General features: G+C 44.0%; 1 pseudogene; it reads right to left on the bottom strand.

Annotated features, from left to right (window-relative positions):
* Positions 1-7,141: 7,141 nt before the first annotated feature.
* Positions 7,142-7,351, bottom strand: LOC142654442 (U2 spliceosomal RNA; annotated as a pseudogene).
* Between the last annotated feature and the right edge of the window lie 379 nt (positions 7,352-7,730).

The raw sequence follows: 7,730 nt of genomic DNA, 5'->3' as shown, positions 1-7,730 counted from the left end.
TAATTTTTATCCAGCTTACCAACCAAGTAGATGCACCGAGGGTGCAGGACTACACCAAATTGTAGCAAAAAAGGCAGGAAGGATGCTATGACTAAGGGCCACTTGGGCCTGAAACCGGTCAGCTTCTGTTCTATGTGTTGTCCCTGATTTTATGGAACCTCAATAAAAGCCACATTTTGTATAGAAGTTTAGCTTCTGTGTTACTCTTTCACCCAACTTCTGAAAAGATTGACTACCTTTTAACACCTTATCATAATGAACCCCTAAAATAGTCAGTCCCTGTAGGTCATGGGGCACCTGGGAGTCTTGTACCAGTGTGACAGCTGCAAAAGTGGAGTATTTACATTTATCCCAGTTTACAGATATGGACGACACATTACAGAAAATACATAAATGTAGTTTTGCTCTATTCAGGTCTGCTTGGGATGTGTCAACTAACACCACATTGTCCATATAGGCCAGTAATTTTACTGCCTCACCTTGAGATCCTGGGAGAAAGAAACCATTTATTATTTTATCTTTAATGACAGACTCCATGACGCTAATGAAAAGTACGGGCGACAAAGGGCAACCCTGTCACACCCCATAAGAAACTTTGAAAGGTTCGCCTTGGGAACAATTAACCTGAACACAGCTGGTAACCTCCAAATACATACTTTGAATAACTCGCAGCATCTGTGGAGGGATACCAAAAGCACGTAAAACAGAAAATAAAACTGATGTGAAACTGTGTCATACGCTTTTTGCAAATCAATAGATGTAAGGACCTATAACGAATGATTAGATAAAGACGTATGAATAATATCCCTAACCAAAGAAAGGTTTTCATGAATACGCCTACGCCTACCAGGCACTGCACAGGTCTGAGCAGGCCCGATAAGATCTGATAACACAGCGCTAAGTCTGGTTGTGAGAATCTTCGCGGTCTACATTAAGCAAAGTAATAGGGCGCCAGTTTTTTACATCCCTGCGGTCACCCTTTTTATACAATAAAGTAATCACCCCATTCTTCATAGAAGCAGATAATTCCCCTGTAGACATAATCAAGTGAATGATTTTGACAAAAACAATTTTGATGACATCCCAAAAAGTAACATAAAATCCCTTAGATAACCCATCTAAACCTGGGGTCTTATTATTCTGCACAGAAAAACAGAGGGGGAGAATTTCCTCCAGCTCACCTTGTCACAGGTATGGTAGTCAGCACACGGATCCTCGTGTCGGCACACGCAATGGAAACGGCAGAAAAAGAAAGTTGGAACCAGCGCTGAGAGTAGTGAATCTGTTTAAAATAGGAAACTATTTCCAAGTTTTAATATTACTTGAGTAAAAACAATGAACAGAGAAATAATAGTGACGGGCAGGTATTTTTCTCATCACTTTCTGAACTCTGGACAATACTTGCCCGTCACTATTATTTCTCTGTTCATTGTTTTTACTCAAGTAATATTAAAACTTGGAAATAGTTTCCTATTTTAAACAGATTCACTACTCTCAGCGCTGGTTCCAACTTTCTTTTTCTGCCGTCTTATTATTCTGCATGGACTTTAAAGTATTCAGAACTTCTTCCTCCGTCACAGGTGCCACTAACTAGGGGACAGCGGTATCATGGACCTGCTTATCAAGGACAGAACAATAGTCATTAATTTCTTCACTTGAAGCAGCATCACGATTAGAATACAATGCAGAGTAAAAGTTAGATATAACAGGTCCCACATCTGGGCCCTGCACCTCATTGCCTTGGTCATCTAAAACAGTTTTGAACACAGAATGAACACAACCAGATTTTTTAAAGAAATACCTGGTGCAGCACTCATTTTCCTCCATGTGCTGCACCTTAGCACGAAACATAATGCTTTTACCCCGTCGGGCAAGGGTGTCATTGAAAGCCTGTTTGGCAGTTTGTAATTTATCATAAACATCAATCTCTTCTCTTTTTAATTTACCCAAAACCACAAGGTTGTTAATTAGTTTGGTATACTGCCTTCTTTGTTGTTTGGCCAAACTCCTGCCGTAACGCTGGAAGAAGGAGGCAACATTTACTTTTACCAAATCCCACCACAACAGAGGTCAGGCGAAAGAGGTTTCTTTTGAAACCCATACGCTATATTGCATTTTAAACAAAGTATCAACATTGGGCTTTCCTAAAAGTAAGGTGTTGAGTTTACAAAACCCCTTGCCTTGCACAATGGCACCCTGTAAGGACACATCACACAACAAACCCACATGGTCAGAAAACCCAACATTAACAGTAGATAATTTCATAGCCATAAAATGAGATGTGCAAAACATGACGTCAATGCGCGATTTCACCTTGCCATGATCAGCATAGTAAGTGTAAATAGGGTCAGAGTGATGTTGAACAGCACAAATGTCCTGGAGGAAGAAATTCTGTAGGACAAAATTTAACAAAGTTCCAGTGCTGTTCAGTTTCAGGTATTTGTAGTACCACAGCGCCCTCTAGTGTCAATAATGCAAATGAAGTCTCCTGCAAGTACAGTTGGTAAAGCACCTGGCAGAAAAACATTTAAATGATGAAAAAAGTCTAAATGGTCAGCCTTGTTGGGGCATAAACATTAAACAAGCGAACTGGAGTCCTGGACAAGTCCATGTCGAGTTGCTGAAGCCGACCTGGTATTAATACAATATGATGGAAACAGTTCATCACAGATGATTTGAGAAGAACCCCGACTCCAGTATTTTGAGTTAAGTCTGAAGGGGCCCAATAAGCTGGCCCAGCTTGCCACTCCAAGACGGAAGGCATAACATTTAAGGCACACTCCTGGAGACAAATGAGGTCCACAGGCTGAGTACGTAAAAAGCCTAAAACCGCAGCCCGCCTGGTTGTCGAGGCAACGCCCCGGACATTAATCGAAAGCAAACTTAACATTTGAAAAAAAACTATATACAGTTACAATAGCACTACAAACAGTCAGGTCATCGGAAAAGCCACATACCTCCTGCAGAAGTTGAACGCCAACAGAGTCCAGAAATTCGGAAGACAGGGAGATTGGAGGTGGCTCCTGGCTAGGCTGAAGAGCCCTGTCCTCTTCAGAAAAGCAGGATAAGGCACTGTAGCCGTTGGGGCTGGCAATGGAGTCCATCATCTTTTTCTTTGGAGGGCCTGCTCCGTTCTTTCCCGGCTTGCGACGGGCCTTCACAATTTAGAAAACAGAGCGATCTGGATCTGGACGGGGAATAGGTGACATCGCAGACACAGGTAGAGGGTGAGGAGACTTCCATACTTGCCGGCTCTGTATCAGCCTATACGATGGTCATGCCACTCTCCTCTGTGTCGGACTGGAGAGGAGAAAGGAACTCCTCAATCTCTGTAGCAGATGATGCGGTGTTCTGTGACGAGCGAGCCTTAACCCTTGGGTCAGGGGAGGCATCAGTCGGCGCCGGCAGCTCTGTAACCTGGCTCAGCGAAGAAGAAGCTGGAACAGCATCCGGTGATTCTGATGTAGAAGCTGGCACCAGGCCAGGCCTATCCAGAGGAGGCATGCAGGTCAGAACCTGGGCCATAGGTAGCTCAATTGCAGGTGCCTCAGGCTCTACCTCAGCTAGCTGGACCTCCAGGAAGATGGGACCTCGTCCAGATCGAGCGGCATCAGCATATCTACGATTCGTCATCATTCCTCTGGGTCAGGCTCGCACCAAATGTTCTTTGAAGCCACACAAGTCACAGGCGCGAGGTTGGGAACAGTGCCCAGCATCATGGCTCACGCTTCCACAATTCCGGCAACAGTTACCAGTCGGGCAGGACTCCTTGGTGTACCCGAAGTTGAGACACTGCCGGCAGTACTTGGGCTGGCCTGGGTAGACCAGGTATCCACGGTTTCCTCCTAGGGAGGAGGCAGGAGGGTGACAAACTCCACCAATTCCCTCAGGGTGCGGACGAAATCGTACCCAGAAGCAAGGCTTGCCGTTGGGGATCCCGTAGACGTTCCTCAGCTTGTTCCCTCCTCTGACGCTGCTACAGTATCGCTGCAGGAAGGCCACCACATGTGCCAGCTCCGTGAAGAGGTGGAGGGTAATCGGCTTCTGATCCATCTGGAACAAAGGTATGAGGAGGAAATCTCTCAGCTCCGGCTCCGTCAACAGCTCTTTGCTTTTCTCAAAGATAGTCAGGCATTGTCCATTTGTCTTGAAAGAGACATCGAAGAAGCCTTGGGCAGCACTATCTTGCAGGCAGAAGATATCAGTCGCTCTTAATTTCAGCATCCTGAAAAAGACGGTCTGATCGATAGGTAAAAGCTCGTATCTCCGATTGCAGTCTGGCTTAATCAGAAAGCGGATGGTATTCCGGATGCCCTGTACCTCCATCCTCACCAGCCAGCGAAGATGATCCACTATCTTAGCCAAAAGGCCGAGAAGTGGTAACCGGAAAGTGGTGCGCGTTGGCAAAGCCTGGGCAATGCAGCTGTTCATCCCTTGCCAGAGATGTAGCCAACTTCTAGTCACCTCCATGGGGGCCCTGCCAGCTCACACAGGCGGGTAGGGAAAAAGGCCGGAGAGGAAGCTAGACTTGCTTTGCTTCTTTTGCTTGCACCACAATGCTCTACAGAAAGCATTCGAATCTACATAAAAATGCTTTCCTGTCAACGCCCGAATGCCCTCCTGCCGTGAAGACAAACGCTAGGCAGCAAGTGCATTAATAACGTTATTGGCCCCCAATTTTTTATAATTTCTTTATCCTCTATTTTAAAAAGTAAAGCAATAAACCCAACCCTTCAGACCACGATACTGGCATTTTAAAAGAGGATAAAACATAAAAAATTATATCACAAAAATTCACACTCACCAAATTCCAAAATACCCTATAAAACTCGGTAAACCTTCCAAACCAGGTGTTTTCCCATTTGAAAATCTATTAACCGTATTATAAATTTAATTTTCTGTAAAATATTCAGATTAAAAAAACTCTTTCTTCTTTATTAAAATTTTTATCTAATTGACTAATAAAATGGTTGCTTAAAAAAATCACTATTTTTTTCACAAAATACGTTATTATAAAACTCATGTGCCTTTTCCAATTTCCTTCTAAAACCACCTCTACCTCCAGCTTGTCAATATAATCTCTCTTATTAATGATTTTTTTAAAGAAACATTTTGAGCATTTTTCATCACATTCCAAAAAATGTTCCCTCAAATTAAATATAATTTCCCTTCCTTTTTCATACAATTTTCTATTAATTTGGCTTTTAATAACTTCAATCTCATCATCCATCATTACACCATTATTTTTCGAAACATAAAAACACTGGAGTTTTGTATTTAGCAATTCATATAATTCCACACTCTCTCGAGCCTTTCTTTTACTATACAAATAAATAATAATTTGTCTTCCTTCCTTTTTGGGCAATCGGCCTCTTGATGAATATTCATCGGGCACGCCATACAGCGCTTACAGTTATCGTCACTGTGCCCATATTTCTTGCACCTTCTACAAAAGGGAGGCATCCCCGAATTTTTTTTATATAATCTACTACGATTTATAAACACCACAGGAGGAGGTCTACAGTCTCCTCCTTCTTCCTCTGGGTCTGTAATGTCCGTGGCTGCGGGCTGTCAGCTCCAACCTCCCCCTGACAGCCGCAGCCACGAGTCGACAAGCGCTGGCCCCAGCCTCCTCAGGAGACGCCAGTGCTCGCGTCCACTCACCTCTGTCGGATCCCGTAGGGTGCGCGCGCACGCTCGTGCCCGCTCTTAAAGGGGCAGCCCGCACACCGGACCTCATGGATAAACTTTTTTTTTTTTTTAACTCGTTTTATTAAGAACTGTTACAAGTATATCAGTCATACATCTCTAATTACAAAAGAAAATTTACATACAGCAAATCAAGTAATGAGTATACATAGAGCATTCCAATATTATGATATGTCATAAACAATAGCGAGTAGACTGGTTTGCTTGGACATATGTATGATAATGGTAATAGAGAGACAAAAACCAGAACAGATATAAAAGAACACAAAACAGCCTAGGACCCATGTCACCCATGAGCATCTGATAAATCCAGCACAGCAAGTTCTTGGAGATACATACTAAAATTTGGGCCACCTATATTCCTATCTCACATTATCTGGTAAACCAACGGAGGGGTTGACTGTTAGAGGGGAGTTATTCCAAATATCCCAGACCTTAGAAAACGTAGTACTACAACCACGATTCATAAATACAACTTTCTCGAAAGGTATGACTGAATTTACCAATCCCTTCCAATGACCAATTGATGGTAGTCGATCATTCATCCAATGCTGTGCTATGTTTTTCCGTGCTAGAAACAGAGTTTCTCTCAAAAAAATTCTAGTATGGTGATTCCATGTCTCCCCATCCAGTATACCAAACAAACATATCTTAGGGCATAAGGGAATGCCTACATGTAATAAGGATGATAACAGGGATAGTATATCGTTCCAAAAGTCCCTAATGATAGTGCATGACCATATCATATGCCAAAAATCTGCCTCCGGAACATGGCATCTCAGACAGTCTGAAGAAGGCAATCGTCCCATTTTGAATATCCTAACCGGGGTCAAATATGCCTGGTGTATTATATATAACTGAATCATTTTATTGTTTGCGGATGGGGAAACCTGAAGATGAGACTCCAAAATATCATCCCACTCATCTCTCTGAATGGTAGGAATCCACCGTTTCCATCTACTCTCATGAATAAACTTTGACCCGTGAGTACCCTGGACTATAGGAGGGATCCAGCCCCCTAGTTCTATGCCTGAGCGTTTTGTTCCCTAGATTGTCTATGTGATGGCCTCCTAGTGTGTTTCCTGTTCCAGTCCCTGTCCCTGAACCTATACCTGTTTCCAGTTTCTGTTTCTAGCAATCCATACCTTCCTGGTCTAGCACTGAACTGTGCCAAAGTCGTGTCGTGCTGCATCCACGTCTGACTTGCTTCACCTCGCCTGACGTCCGCCTGCTACCTAAGTCCCAGCCGAGCCTGCCCTGCTGCTGTCTGAGCTGTCACAGGTACCTATAGAACTATAGACATTCACCTGCTCCCTGTTGGCCAGCTGCCTTACTGCCAAGGCGGTACGGTCCAGTGGGTCCACAGACCCTCCGTGACAGAGTCTTTTTTAAATGTAGCGTAATATATCCTGCTTTTAGTCACTGGATTAGGAAGGGGTGCACCGGTCCTGGAGGTACTGCAATACCAGGTAAATGCGTGGAGTGGACAGAGCAAGCTCTATTTCGAGCTCCCTGTTCTAAAAATCCATTTAATATGTGGTCCCCAGATAAAGGGCGTATCAGATATTAAAATGATAAGAACAGATATATGTTTTTTAAAGCCCGAGCCGTGCTTTCTCTCACCCAGGTGCATAAAAAGTGTGGGAGTGCCACACAAAAAGTGCACAAGGTTGCGGTCTATCGCAGCCCTTCTCTTAAAAGGGAGAGGCCCCGCATAACCATTCCCCGACCCTCCAAGTTATAGGCCTAGAGGATCAATGATCCCTCCTCGCCGAAGCATAGGAAGACCCCAACACACTCCAAGGCTTCTACCTGGGCTGCCACCCTAGTCCCACCTTGGAGACTGCATTAAGGTTGCAGCTCCCCTCCGAAGAAGGGATGCCGGGTTGCAGTGGAAAACGGAACCAGATGGCCACATATTTTCCCCCTAGACATCAGGAGGGTCCCAAAAGGGCACCACATCCTGAAAATCCCTGTGACAAAACACACTGTGAAAAAAATAAATTAAATAAGTGGATGTG

The sequence above is a fragment of the Rhinoderma darwinii genome, chromosome 5 (genome assembly GCF_050947455.1).
Source record: "Rhinoderma darwinii isolate aRhiDar2 chromosome 5, aRhiDar2.hap1, whole genome shotgun sequence".
Taxonomy (NCBI): Eukaryota; Metazoa; Chordata; class Amphibia; order Anura; family Rhinodermatidae; genus Rhinoderma; species Rhinoderma darwinii.
Note: the sequence above shows the minus strand (reverse complement) of the source record. Positions and strands in the feature narration are given on the sequence as shown.